The sequence below is a fragment of the Hyla sarda genome, chromosome 5, assembly GCF_029499605.1.
Source record: "Hyla sarda isolate aHylSar1 chromosome 5, aHylSar1.hap1, whole genome shotgun sequence".
Taxonomy (NCBI): Eukaryota; Metazoa; Chordata; class Amphibia; order Anura; family Hylidae; genus Hyla; species Hyla sarda.
In genome coordinates, this window is record NC_079193.1 from 259,831,418 (window position 1) to 259,845,973 (window position 14,556).

A 14,556-nucleotide genomic window follows, 5' to 3' on the forward strand; every position below is an offset into this window, starting at 1 on the left:
GCCAAACAAAAGTGGAATAAAAAGTGATCAAAATGTACTAATATATCTTAAAATGTTTCCAATGAAAGTTACCGGTTCTCCTAGTAAAAAATAGCAAGCCCATATATAGCTCTATTGGCAATAAGTGAAAAAGCAGTGGGTCTCAGAATATGGTGACCCAGTAATTTATATTTTTATTTTTTTATCTGTCAAAAGTTGACATAACTGCAGTTTTATGAATATGCAGAGTGCAGTTAACATGGCTACATTGCTAAAAAAAAAAATATGGCTCTAAGAATGCAGTGATGCAAACGTTTAAAAAAACCAAAAAACTGATACATTCTTGGAGTACAGTGCCACATAACGCTTACACAGTGTATTATATGCTGCACAAAATATGCTGCATATTCTCAGATGAGAATACACACAGAGCTACCTGGCGGCAGCAAAGTGTGTTCAGTGAAGTTTGGAGGCGGGGCTGCACACCGCCATGACTGTGACAAGTTGCCCTGTCTCCGAACTTCACCGCACACACAGGGCTGCTGCCGGTTAGTTCTGTGTGTATGCTGATCGAAAAATATGAAGTGCATTTTCCACTGTGCAGTTAAATACGCTGCATAAGTGCTACATGGGATCGTACCCTCAAGGTGCAAACTAGCTGTATCTATAAGGGGTTAAGGCAATTAGTTATTAAACACCTACAGACAAAATGATGCAGTAGGAAAAGCATTTTAATTGTCGGGGGAATGTGTACACATTGCTGTAAACAATTTTACTGATAAAGGAGAAGGAATGTAGTCTTGTAGAATACTGTAAACTACTACATTTGCCTTATAGACAATATCTTGATGTATTTGTTTAGAGCTGACAAGTTCCATATCCCACAGTATTTTTTCTGTCTTCTTCCCCACATTACTTCCTCTTTTAGTTAGAAGTAAGTACTAACATGCCTTAAATTTGCTTTGGTGTGAACTCCATTTTTTATTACAAGTTATAATGTACAGTATGCTGCTCAGAACAGAGGTATGGTTCAACCTTTGATATGCATCATTGAACCTAAATATTTATATAGAGATAAAATATACAAGATGTCCAAATATACGAATCAGGCATGTCCCCATTGTTTATTTCCAATGGTAATTTTCAGTGGGTGGTATTTGTAGTTTCAGGAAGTATTCGCTGCTAAATCCAGCATGCAGCAGCAACATATCAGTCTTTAGTGGTTCTCCGCCAGACAGGTATTTGGAGGATGCACACTAGAATTCAGCCTTGGCGTAACTTTAGAGGAGTTTTCCAGGATTAGGAAAACCACAGCTATTTTTTTTCAGAAACAGTGCCTCTCTTGCATCTCAGTTCCACTGAAGTAAATGGAGCTGAGACGTAATACCACACACAACAGATATGGCATTGTTTTTGGAAGAAAGCAGGTACAGTATGTTTTGGTTTTTTCATTTGTTTTCCCTTTAGATCATATGTATATTAATTAAATTTATGATAAATCGCCAACCCCTTCTTCCCAATATTGACCCTTCAATATACTTCAATAAAAGGTCTAAAATTAGGCCACAGTCAATATTGACTGCGGCACCTAAGTTGTTGGCAGAGGGAGTAAAAGCTATTCTACAACTATATAGAAAAGTCTATTAGGCCTTAACAGGCATGATACTGTGCACTACATAAGTACACACAGGGTGAAACAACAGATATATAAACAAAAGCAATAAAACTGCTTTTTTTTGTAACACAGAACTGCAAAGGATCTACTACATTCAGCTGATTTACCATTATCTGTGGAGGTACGCACCATAGAATGGCTGACCAGACATTTTCTTTGTGTCCAGATACAAGCAGCAAGTGTTAAAGGGGTATTCCAGGCCAAAACTTGTTTTTATATATCAACTGGCTCCAGAAAGTTAAACAGATTTGTAAATTACTTCTATTAAAAAATCTTAATCCTTCCAATAGTTATTAGCTTCTGAAGTTGAGTTGTTGTTTTCTGTCTAACTGCTCTCTGATGACTCACGTCCCGGGAGCTGTGCAGTTCCTATGGGGATATTCTCCCATCATGCACAGCTACCGGGACGTGACATAATCATTGAGCAGTTAGACAGAAACTTCAGAAGCTAATAACTATTGGAAGGATTAAGATTTTTTAAGTGGGAGCGGCACAATCAGTATGGCAGCGGTGGGGCATTGACAGCTCACTCTGGGTCCAGAACCGCACTTGCATAAGACCACAGAGGCCAGTGATTGACTGCATAGTTCTGTGCACACTGTAAAGTGATGTTACCAGGAACTTCCTCTGGGACTCAGTAGCTCCGTGTGAGTAGAAGTTGTTTGTTTTCCTTTTCTCCTACCATCCCCTTTATGACCCTTATTTGTCATAGGATATGCTACAATGGTATGATAGGTGGTAGTTTTGCCCCTATGTATACTGGTGACTAAAAGAGAGTGTGGAAGAACAGAGGCTCTTCTAAACCAACCAAAGAAGTAGAAAAAAGATCTCTGGGAGTTTTTAATTCCCAAAGCAATGTAATATTGAATAACCATAAATCAAAAATTGTCATCCTCTTCAGAGTACAGTAAACTCATCACTTGTCAATGTTGGTATAACTTGCTATTAGTGTCCACAAACCAATAAAAAAAACAAGAATCAGCATTAAAGAGGCAGGTGAGCTGGCTCGGGAGATGAATTTGAGAACCTTAAATGTCACCATTATCCATTAAACAAATGAAAGCCCTGGGAAGGTGTTGCTGACAGGAGAGTTTACAGTATAATTAATTATATATCGCCCGTATACAGAAGATAATTTGTGTGGCAGCATATTTTCCATTTGGAAATGTAGCTAATATTTTACGCATCTCCTTGCAGTGCCAGCCATGTCAATATCTCTGTCAACATTAATTTGCTTCATTAAAGATGTCAGATTGTGAAGACTTAGTGTCAGTGAGAAATGAAAATCTATCTAATTGGATTGATGTATCTATTATCATTGTGACATTACACCCTATCATTAGCGAATGACTTGCTGCAAGTGCAAGACTAATATTTTTAATATTAGCAGGATTGGAGGGAAGAAAGATGAGAATAATGCTTAAACAGGTGAAGATATATGACATGCTATGAAGACAAGCATATCAAATAGGAGGGGGGTATTAAAATGTATGAAGGTTCATAACATTTGGCCTACAATAACAATATAATTATACATTATCATAGTCTTTATCAGCTATAGGATGGTAATGCCTAGTATTAAAATAATTCTTGTCTTTGTTTTGATATTTCTAATTTATGCAAATTTAAATATGGGGAAACATATTGGAATGGCTATTCCGGGAGAAAACCATTACTTCTATGGCCTGTTTAGACACTATACATGTTGTGCTATAAAACACTGGCCTGTTCGGTATAGAGAACTCTAGTGAGGTTATAGGTTTGCTATAAATGGTTGTACTGATGCATCTCAGCTATGTAGCAAATATACATTGTCGTATTATTTTAAGACTCATAATAGCAGGTTCCAGATTACAGACCTCCTGTTAAACTATGTTGTAATGAAAGTTGGGTTTAAGGGTGTACCTTATTGTAACATTCTGAATAAGGTTTTATAATAAATAAATGGGTTTACTTATGGTCAAAACGTGTGTACAGACTGGGATCAGCTTTCCCACAGTCAGCGGCATGTTATCAAGCAGGCCTGGTGCAAACATTTTTGCCACCCTAGGCGAGATCTAATTTTGCCACCCCTTGACCCTGCCCATTGTATCCACCCTTTGATATCCCCACCTTACTACTGGGGTGACACACTGTAACAAACCCCCTCCTCATGTAATCTCCTTTCTACTGGGTTGACACACTGTAACAAACCTCTTCCTCATGTAATCACCTTACTACTTTGGTGGCAGGGTTTAGCTGGATAAGCGGTTGCTTCAGAGGCAGGCTAACTTTATTGCTACAGGCAGAGCGGCTCCCCCATAAAGAGTGCGCTCTAGGCGGCAGCTAATTCTGCCTATAGGCAGAGCTGGCCCTTTTAATAAGGGAACCTGTCAAAAGATTTTACCCTATATAATCATTGGCAACAGTTTATATAGGGTAAACTCAGCTTACATTCTATACCTGGAAGTCTGCAAGGCTGGCAGAGATCCTGGAGAAAATGTCCTCGCCTCCTAATTTACATATGGCGTAGGACAACTTTACATAGTTCATAATGTTAAAAAAAAGTCCATCAAGTACAACCCTATTGTGTCCTTTTTGTGTTGATCAAGAGGAAGGCAAAAAACCTTTATGAGGCTGATACCTATTGTTCCATAACAGAAGAAAAAATCCTTACAGTTTCAAAATATGGTAATCAGACTAAATCCCTGGATCAATGTTCTGTCTCTATAAATCTAGTATCCATAACGTGTAATGTTAATACTCTCCAGAAATGGAACCAGGCCCCTTTTGAACTTTTTAAGTTCAACATGTCTACTTCCTTTGGCAGAGAGTTCCATAGTAGGGATCGACTGATATCGTTTTTTTAGGGCCGATACCGATAATCAGTGCAGGTTAGGGCCGATAGCCGATAACTTATACCGATATTCCGGTATAAGTTATCGGCTATTTAACCCCCTGCGACACCGCTGCAGATCATTGATTTAAAGCGGGCGCTTTAAATCAATGATCTGCAGTGGCTTTTGGGGGGCCATAGGCCGCCGCCGCCACCCGCTTCTCTTCCCCTACCTGTCAGGGTGGTCCGGGCCATCCATCCTTCCTTCCTGTATAGTCCGTGGGGTGAAGAGTGAACCGGTCCGGGCTGTCCTTCTTCTCCGGCGGTCATCTTCTCCACTCCGGGCAGGCTCCGGCCTAGTACGCTGCATAGACGCCGCTACGCTGTGACGCCCGTGTGCAGCGACGCACCTGACGTCACGGCGTAGCGGCGTCTATGCAGCGTACTAGGCCGGAGCCTGCCCGGAGTGGAGAAGATGACCGCCGGAGAAGATGGACAGCCCGGACCGGTTCACTCTTCACCCGGAATTACCCCGGACACTACAGGAAGGAAGGATGGATGGCCCGGACCACCCCCATTACGGGTAAGTTTAATTTTTCTATTGACTCGGAGGGTGGGGGAGGGGCCCGACCATACCACCCAGCATCACGGGGGGGGGGGGTGCGACGCGGTGCGGTGGGTCGAGGGTGCGGTGCGGTGGGTCGGGGGTGCGGTGTGGCGGGTCGGGGGGGTGGCGGTGCGGGGCATTATCGGCTTATCGGCAAGGTAATTGCCGATACCGATAATGCCCAAAATCGTGATTATCGGCCGATAATATCGGCCATACCAATAATCGGTCGATCCATATTCTATAGTATCACTGTTTTTACAGTAAAGAACCCCCGTCTGTGTTAGAGTATAAACCTTCTTTCCTCTGGACATAGAAGAAGACCCCTTGTAAAAGATATAATTGATACAGTCCTGGGTATAAATAGATCATGGGACCGGATATATGTTAACATAGTTATTTGGTTGCCCCTAAGCAGTTTTTTTTTTTTTTGCTTTTCTTCCCAGCTAAATAACCCTAATTCTGATAATCTTTCGGTGTACTGTAGACCTCCCAGTCCCCTTATTACTCTGGTTGCCAGTCTAAACCTTCTCCAGCATCACAATATCATTCTTGCACTGGTGCCCAGTACTGTACACAGTATTCCATGTGTGGTCTGACTAGTGATTAGAATTATTTCTTTGCCGTGTGCTAGGGATGTCCCGATACCATTTTTTTAAGACCGAGTACGAGTACCGATACTTTAATTCTAGTACTCGCCGATACCAAGTACGAGTACTTATATTTTAAAGGGAATCTGACACCAGATGACGAAGTTTCTGGCGCTGCTTACTGTACTGATATGTGGGTTCCTTGTTGTGTACAATGGAGGCGGCTGCTGTAGTATGAGCCAAGATTTCTCTCTTCTCCTTTGGGCAGAACAGGGAATTTGCATTGGCGGCGAGACCGATGTCTCCGGAGCGATTGCGCTGACGTTCACATGGTGAGCAGCGGTAGAAACCGGCACCTGCACTACCTACCTATAAATTTAGGTTAGTGCAGGTAACTCTGCTGTAAGATTGCCTTTAATAGTAGGTAATATTCTCTTGCAGACATTATCAGCAGCCCCCCGGCAGTCATTAGTAGCAGCCCCCTTTGTAGACAGCAGACCCCCTGTAGACTGCAGGCCCCCCCCCCCCCGTAGACCGCAGCCCCCCTTTAGACAGCGAGCCCCCATTTAAACAGCAGCAGGCCCCGCCTTTAGACGGCAGCAGCCCCCCCCCCCCGTTTAGACAGTAGCAGGGCCCCCTTTAGACAGCAGCAGGACCCCCCCGTTTAGACAGCAGCAGGGCCCCCCATTTAGACAGCAGCAGGGCCCCCGTTTAGACAGCAGCAGGGCCCTCCATTTAGACAGCAGCAGGGCCCTCTGTGTAGACAACAGCAGGTCCCCCTCTTTAGACACCAGCAGGCCCCCCTGTAGACATTAGTAGCAGCCCCCCTCCTTGCAGACAGCTCATCTGCGGCAGTCCTCTGTCGAGTGCTGCCGCTCCACTGCCCCATTCTCACGTCCTCCCGTCAGCATCATGGCGTCCTATGGAGGAGCATGTGACATATACGTCACTCTGCTTCCTCCGTAGCGTTACGCTGGGCGCAGGGGAGGAGGTGGAGTGATGGGTGTGTCACATAATCCTCCATGGAACACTATGATGCGGACGGGAGGATGGAAGAACGGGGCAGCGGAGCGGAAGCAGGTATTGGACATGGTATAGGGGACATTAAATGAGTCCCCGATACCATGCAAATGGAAAGTATCGGCCCCGATACCGATACTAGTATCGGGACATCCCTACCATGTGCATCTATACCTCTTTTGATGCACCCCATGATTTTATTTGCCCTGGCAGCAGCTGTCCTATACTGGTCACTACAGTTAAATTTACTGTAGACTTAAGCTTCTAAATCCTTTTCCATGCCAGTAGTCCCCAATGTTTTCCCATTTAATACATAACCCCAGCTTTGATTTTTCCTCCCCATGTGCATAACCTTACATCAGTGTTGAACCTTTTCTGCCTCTTCACAGCCAATGCCTCCAATTAATACCATTAATACCCACCCTGTTTCCTCTCACTGAGCCAGTTATTTACCTACATTTCCCCTCAGCTCAAGCACTTTGATTTTATGTACCAACCTTTTATGTGGCACAGTAGCAAGCACTTTGGAAAAATCAAGATATACAACATCCAGCGATTAACCCTGGTCCAGTCTTGAGCTCACCTCCTCATAAAGTTTGACTCCTCGGGTAAATTTGACTGGATCCATCCCTCATGAACCCTTGCTGATGTTCCTTCACTGCCTTCCTGATTAAGTAGCTTAAATGCTTTTTTGTTGTCACTTTCCCCTGAAAACGTATTTTCTCCAGAATCGCTGTTCCAGCCAATGTACTTTAGGAGCTTGGGAACTTATCTTTGACACTTGGCACCCGAAAAAAAATATGGAAGCACAGATGGATGTGAAAATGTATCATGTATCTCCTTGCCCTAACAGTGTTTCGTCTAACAGTGTCAGCAGTTTGGAAAATGAATTGCAGCTAACAGATCCCCATTTACCTTGACAACACATCAACTTTAAGAACTGACTGTTCACTTGTTACCTAATACTGTATCACCCTTGGACAAGTGCAATTGACAATTGTCTATATTAAAGTGTTATTCACTTCATATAAATCACTAGATCAGATAAGTCATCTGTCTACTAATAATGTACAATACATTTGTAAGTAAGGAACATTAGACCAATCATCCTGAAATTGAATCCATGACCAGAGACACATAGGTGAGTCAATCATGAATATGTCTGATTGCCTTTCCAGGGGGTTGATTCTCACAGAAAACAATGTCACAGGGTGCAAGAAACGTTTGTATGCTTTTAAAAGTAAAGTAAACATTCACTTGTATAGCTCTTGCAGGGTAAAACTTATTCTTAGTATCCCTGCAAACAATGTGACAAAGACAAACTTGTCATAATAGCAAGCAAATTAATACAAATCAATATTCTCCTTATCTTCTGGCCTATGGGAAACATGCTGTTTTCTGATATTAATTCATAAATTAAAACATGGCATTATTATTTTACAAATGTCATGGACAGCACATCTCTACCAACTTCCATTTATTTTTAAAGTCCGTGTAACAGTCTATGGCCTAATTCAGACAAACTGTACAAAAGAATGTCCCATGTGGGAGAGAAAGTCACAAATTTTTGTGCATGTTCTATTTGCACTTAACTTTGTCACTTTTCTCTTCTTCCACTAAAAGTGGGTGAGGTTAGAAGTGAGGGAACACGGCCAGTAAGTATTCGACAGCTATTTAATTATTAAAAACAGAAAATGTTACTGCAAATTTACATGTGCCTCTTAATACATTTCATGAATTTGCAGTTTAGGACTATAGTATAAGTAAATCTCTCCATAGTTTTAGTTTCTCACCACTGTTACAATCTAGTCACCAAACAAACCACGACACCAACTAAGGGTACATGTAAATGTGCAACACCAAAACCCCTGACAAAGCGATAAGCAGTGAAACTTACATTGGGGTCTGGTGGGTAAGGTTTTGGCTCCACACAGGGTTTTATGTGATGTGTGCAATTGTTCAGTCCTTTTTCTTATGTATGTTGGTTGCTCTCTTTATGAACAATATCGTTTATCAGTACTTTCTGTTTCTATTTTGTGCTTGTACTCTGTGACCACTCACATAATTTATTTACTTGCATTATGCTCTTTGGGTCTGAGCCCCTGTGTTTATGGGTCTTTGTCCTATCCCACCGTCCTGTTTGTGCTCTGGTGCCATATATGTCTTTTATGTAATGCTTTTAATGAATACTATCTTCAATAAAAAATATATATCTTCATACATTGTTTGTTGTGCACTATTTAATTTTGGGGTGAACTGTTACAATCTGTGTAAATCGGAACAGTGTTGGTTACATCTCAAGTCTTAAAACGTGTATATATTGATGAGACCTAATGCTTCTTAGATCTATACAGTATGAAGTCTAGTTAATCATCCTTAGCCTGAACTCCAGAATGATACATTCCTTTTTAGGCCCTGTTTACATCTAACATATGTTGGATGGAATACCGACCTCTGAAGGAAAGCTGGGACATATCCCACTGTACAGATATACAATGGGGCATATGGTCTATATAGCATCTCCCCCTTTCTACAACTTTGCACACCCATCCTATTCGAGGAGAAAACACTGGGAGGTGCAATGTACAGCACAGACATAAAGACTCATTCCCCCGTCCACTGGTAATTTATAATGAATTGAGGAGTTTGCTCAGAAGGTGTTTGCTCAACAGCCTACGCTTTGCACCACTGCATGCTCTGTATCCCACACACTTCAGAACCAATGACTGTAAATAATAAAAATCCAATTATAAACTCATTAAGGGTATTGGTGGCCACTCAATGCTGCAAAGTGCTGGAATGAGAAAGGTACAGAATATGAGCCATCAAAAAGCTGTGTAAGAAGCACATCCCAGTGCTCACAGTGAAGCCATCCAGATTTCCCATTTAACTGATGTCAGTGTGGTGACTCCAGTTGCTTTTCTGTGCCTAGTGAAGCCCCTGAAGTACGGTATATGTTTAAAGTGAACCTGGCAGGAGATAAAATTAAAAAAAATGCTCCAAGCTTACTCTTCACCTGGTGCTGATCCTGCCTGTGTGCTTAAATCCTGGTTTTCATCCAGGATTTTACTGCAGTTCCCTGAGAAGGAGGGGGAATTTCCACATGCGATGAAGTTTGCCCACATATCTCACGTGTGAACTTCCTCCTTCACTCCTCAGAGCTGACAAGTGAATACTCTGTGCACCCCAGCTCTCAGAGCAGGCTGACTCACAAGTTGGAAGTCTGCACAGAGCTTTGCTTGTCCTGCTCACACTTCCTGTATTTTGTTTTGGTACAGAGACACAAAGGCAATTGCTGCAGGAACAAGACAGTGTTCTGGACAGTGGAGGATTTTTTCAACCCAAAATATACACATTTTAACACATGTATATTACAAATATACATATAATGTTATTATCTACATTATAGAAAATATTTTTTGCAAATGACAATGCCCATATCTGGACGCCATACTATTAAGGGACCTTTGGTTATAATATTAATAAATCTATTTAATGGCATATTATTGTATTGTACTTTGATGTGGGAAAAGGAAAAAAACATGCATACATGGCATGCTCCTGGGTCATCAGTTCTTGAAAAATCACAACAATAGATGGCTTATTCATTATCATCCTCCTTCCTCCTACTAAATTTACTATTAAAGCATTTTCTAAATAAGAGAAACACCAAAACATGTATCATTATATAATCCAATAATATCAGTGTTCGGGAGAAAAAAGAAAGCCTAGAAACTTTCTTTACACACTCATAAAAATGCGCTATAAATGTGGAGAGGTTGAGACAGCCAACCCACCCACTATCACCCATTTACACAAAATGCCTGTTCAATGGAGCTATTGGAAAAAAAGAGCTTTGTAATATACTTGATAGCACTGATTATGTTTTTTTTTACATTGGAATCTTTAAGAATTATTGTAATTTTAAGCTTTGCCAGAGTAATTTTAGTTTTATATTACATCTGTGCAAACTAAAAGGAAATGATAATAGGAAAAGGACTGTATTTGTTTCCAAATGCTTCACTCACAGCATAATTATGACATTCTAATTGTAGCACCGTAACCTCTACATCTGCAGCTGATGCTAGCTAGGACATCACCAGAATCGGAGAACAAAGGGAGCCAGAAGCTCCATGAAAAGAGAAGCTCAGGAACAAAAGCTGCTTTGCAACATAAATAATGTGTTAGTGAGACAGAATCTTTCTCATATACATACAGTACAGCCAGCATAACAAAGCCAGTGCTGAACTTCACAGCTAGCAAACTTTAAAGAGCATTTCACTAAGAAATTAAGAATTCAACAATAGAAATATATGTTTGGCCAATCAGTTTTTTTGCCAAATCTTGATGACAACCAATATGGCTGCCTTTACTTCAAATCTACTAAGTTATGCAGTGGCATGGGGGTTATGTCATGCTATTTGGGAGTCTAGTGGCAACCTGTACAGGAGCTATAATTCTACAACTTTCTTACATCTATGTTTAGTATAGTTTTCAACAAAGTGACAATAGATGGACTTTTATTTACTGGCAGTTCTAATTTTCTGATAAAAAATGCTCCTTATGGTTCAGCATCCCATACGTTTTCTGTATAAATGTGAAATTATTAAGGGTTTGTCCAAAGGACATATCATTCCTTACACATGGTTAGGGACATGTTCAAAATAAATTATTCATAAGTCATACTACCCCAGCCCCCTGCAGCTGCTAATCTCCTCCAGTTCCCTGCTCCTCACTGCTGCTTCCTGATTCATGTGATGAGTCGTCCCTATTGGAACCGCCCTGCTCAGTCATTTACAGTGGTGTCGTCCCCCCGCCCCCCCCCCCCCCCTTAGCCAGTGGTTTTCTGATCAAGCTCTGTACATCAGTCAATGAGTGGCTGGAAGGTGAGGATGAACAAGGAGGCATGCCAGATTTTGGCACTTGAACTCTACCTACTTGACAACTGGCTGAGAGACCTTAGACTAGGAAAAGATTCACCTTCCAGCAAGACAATGGGGGAGATATGTCTAAACCTGTCCAGAGGAAAAGTTTCCCAGTTGCCCAGAGCAACCAATCAGCTCGCTTCTTTCATTTTGAAAAAGGCCTCTGCAAAATGAAAGAAGTGATCTGATTGGTTGCTATGGGCAACTCAGCAACTTTTCCTTTGCACAGGTTTTGATAAATCTCCCCAAATGACCCTATGCACAAAGTCAAGACAACACAGTCTTGAATTAATATTTCAGAAGACCCATGGTGAAGGAATCAAGTGGTAGGTGCGCATGTGTACTATGGCTCCATTAACAGATGACAGTCACAACTTCTGGGACCCCACTGATCAGACACTTAGCTCCTATCCTGTGGATGGGTGTTACATCTTAATCTTAGAATAATCCATTTAAGTGAATGTATCCTTTATGTTCAATCCTTTACCAATTACATAGTCATAAATATACATTTTGGAGGCTGTACTCTTACTATCCAATACACAAATACTATGTAAATGGAAAATCTATTGTAAGTTACAATCCTGCATACATAGTATTTCTTCCAAATGGCAGCAAAACCAATATTTGCCTGTTATACTTTCCACTGATCCCAGTCAAGGTCACATATCTTTACAGATGATCCTTACACAATCCTTTCTCCTCTACTTACTTAGAAGCTTCATGAAATGTTATGCCACATTGCAATGATATTATTTATCTATCGGTTGTTCAGTGGTTGTCATTAACTATGGCCTGTTTCTTATCGTCAATCTCAAGTTAATTCCCAGGGCAGCATGCTCCTTACTGGCTTCAGGGATTAAATGTAAGGGTTTATGAAGAAAAGCCGCTTTGGGTACAATGCTATTACACTATGATAGCTTACTCATAAATTTAAGCTCTGAAATGTTGTATCAAGTATGCACACTGTTCATTTTAGAATAAACAATATCTCATAGGCAAAAAAAACAAAAAAAACTTATCTTTGGTATGACAAATAATTTGTTGCTAAGTGTCTTGGAGACCATTATGTCATACAAAGGTTAAAGGGGGGAATTTATCATTGGTCATTTTATTAATTTTTTCCGTAGAACTTTGTGGAGTGGAGAAAATGTATTACAATTTCACACAATGTATAATGAATTTCACTGATAGCAGCCAGGACCTGCCTTGCATGACGCAAGCACCAATCCACCAAATCCCAGCACATAAAGATGTACATTTACATCCTCTGGGTGTATGGGTGTAGTTCCAAAACAGTATGCCATGTGTTTTTTATTTTTTGCGACATGCCTAAATGCGACATGCCCTCCAAAACCATTTCAGCAAAATTTGCTTTCCAAAAGACAAATGTGACTCCTTCTCTTCTGAGCATTGTAGTGCGCCGTAGTGCACTTGACATCCACACATAGGGTATTTACATACTCAGAAGAGATGAGGTTACAAATTTTGGGGGGCATTTTCTCATATTACCCTTTGTAAAAATGTAAAAATAGGGGGAAAATCAGCATTTTAGTGAAAAGGAAAAAAAAATTATTTACACATTTATTTACACCTGTGGGGTGTTAAGGTTCACTGTAACCCTTGTTACAATCCTTGAGGGGGCTTTTTCTCCTTTTACCCCTTGTAAAATTTCAAAAACTGGGTCTACAAGAACATGCGAGTGTAAAAAATTAAGATTTTGAATTTTCTCCTTCACTTTGCTGCTATTCCTGTGAAACACATAAAGGGTTAACACACTTTCTGAATGTCCTTTTGAATACTTTGAGGGGTGCAGTTTTTATAATGGGGTAATTTATGGGGTATTTCTAATATGAAGGCCCTTCAAATCCCCTTCAAAACTGAACTGGTCACTGAAAAATTCCGATTTTGAAAATTTTGTGAAAAATTGCTGCTGAACTTTGAAGCCCTCTGATGTCTTCTAAAAGTAAAAACATGTCAACTTTATGATCAGTCCCTGAATCAAAATGAAAAGTAAAAGCATCCCGGAGTTCTTAATGCTTAAAGGGGTTATCCACCATAAGGTGATTTTCGTGGACATGGACATGCTTAGGAAAGATCTGTACTTGTCTTGGGGCTAAATGGCTATGGTGTGAGATTACCATAATACTGTGGCTAGCTTTTTGTGAACTGGTATTTCCTATTTCAGTTTTCTTTTTTGACTACAAATCCCAAAATTAAATTTTCCTCCTTCCCACACATCAGCCACCCCACCCAGTAAAACATAAATGAGCTGCATCCATTCAAAAGACCTGTGGTTTTCAATCAGGGTGCCTACAGCTGTTGCCTTAGTTGCAGATTGATCTCTCTCTCACCAAGCGATCACACCACCCATTGAAGCAGACAGGCTCCCTGTCATCAGCTGACTAGTGAGTCAGGTCTCGGCCACATTGCAACCTAGGAAAATCTGAGACAATAGGCATTTTGTATGCTGGTAAAAATAAATATTGGGAGTGAAAATCACATACGAATTGTGAGAAAACCATCACACACAGGTACAGACACTATATTATGAACTACACTAACTTTACAGCCCCTGTAGCACAGTCAAATAAAAAAGAATCCTGGAATACCCTTTTAAAGTGACAGTGGTCAGATGTGCAAAAAATGCCTGGGTCCTTAAGGAGTTAATGAGTATTATCATCTAATAAAGTGATAGCATATGACATCATTGAAGTGACAGTGGTCAGATGTGCAAAACATGCCTGGGTCCTTAAGGAGTTAATGAGTATTATCATCTAATAAAGTGATAGCATATGACATCAGAAGAAAGAAGAAGCCATAGTGATTGCTTAGAATTGCATTCCCTTCACTGTTTTTCCCTGCACATAGATTGTCCTGGTCATCTGCTGTGCAGGGAACTACAGTGCGGCCCCATTAAAGTAAGGTTTCCAGTGAGAGAATTG

The 14,556-nt window shown here is 40.8% G+C and overlaps 1 protein-coding gene across 10 annotated transcripts in view; it reads right to left on the reverse strand.

The window, feature by feature from the left end:
* The window catches only part of PTPRM (protein tyrosine phosphatase receptor type M), an 898,578-nt gene that overhangs the window by 754,298 nt on the left and 129,724 nt on the right, over positions 1-14,556 (reverse strand). The window lies entirely within an intron of this gene.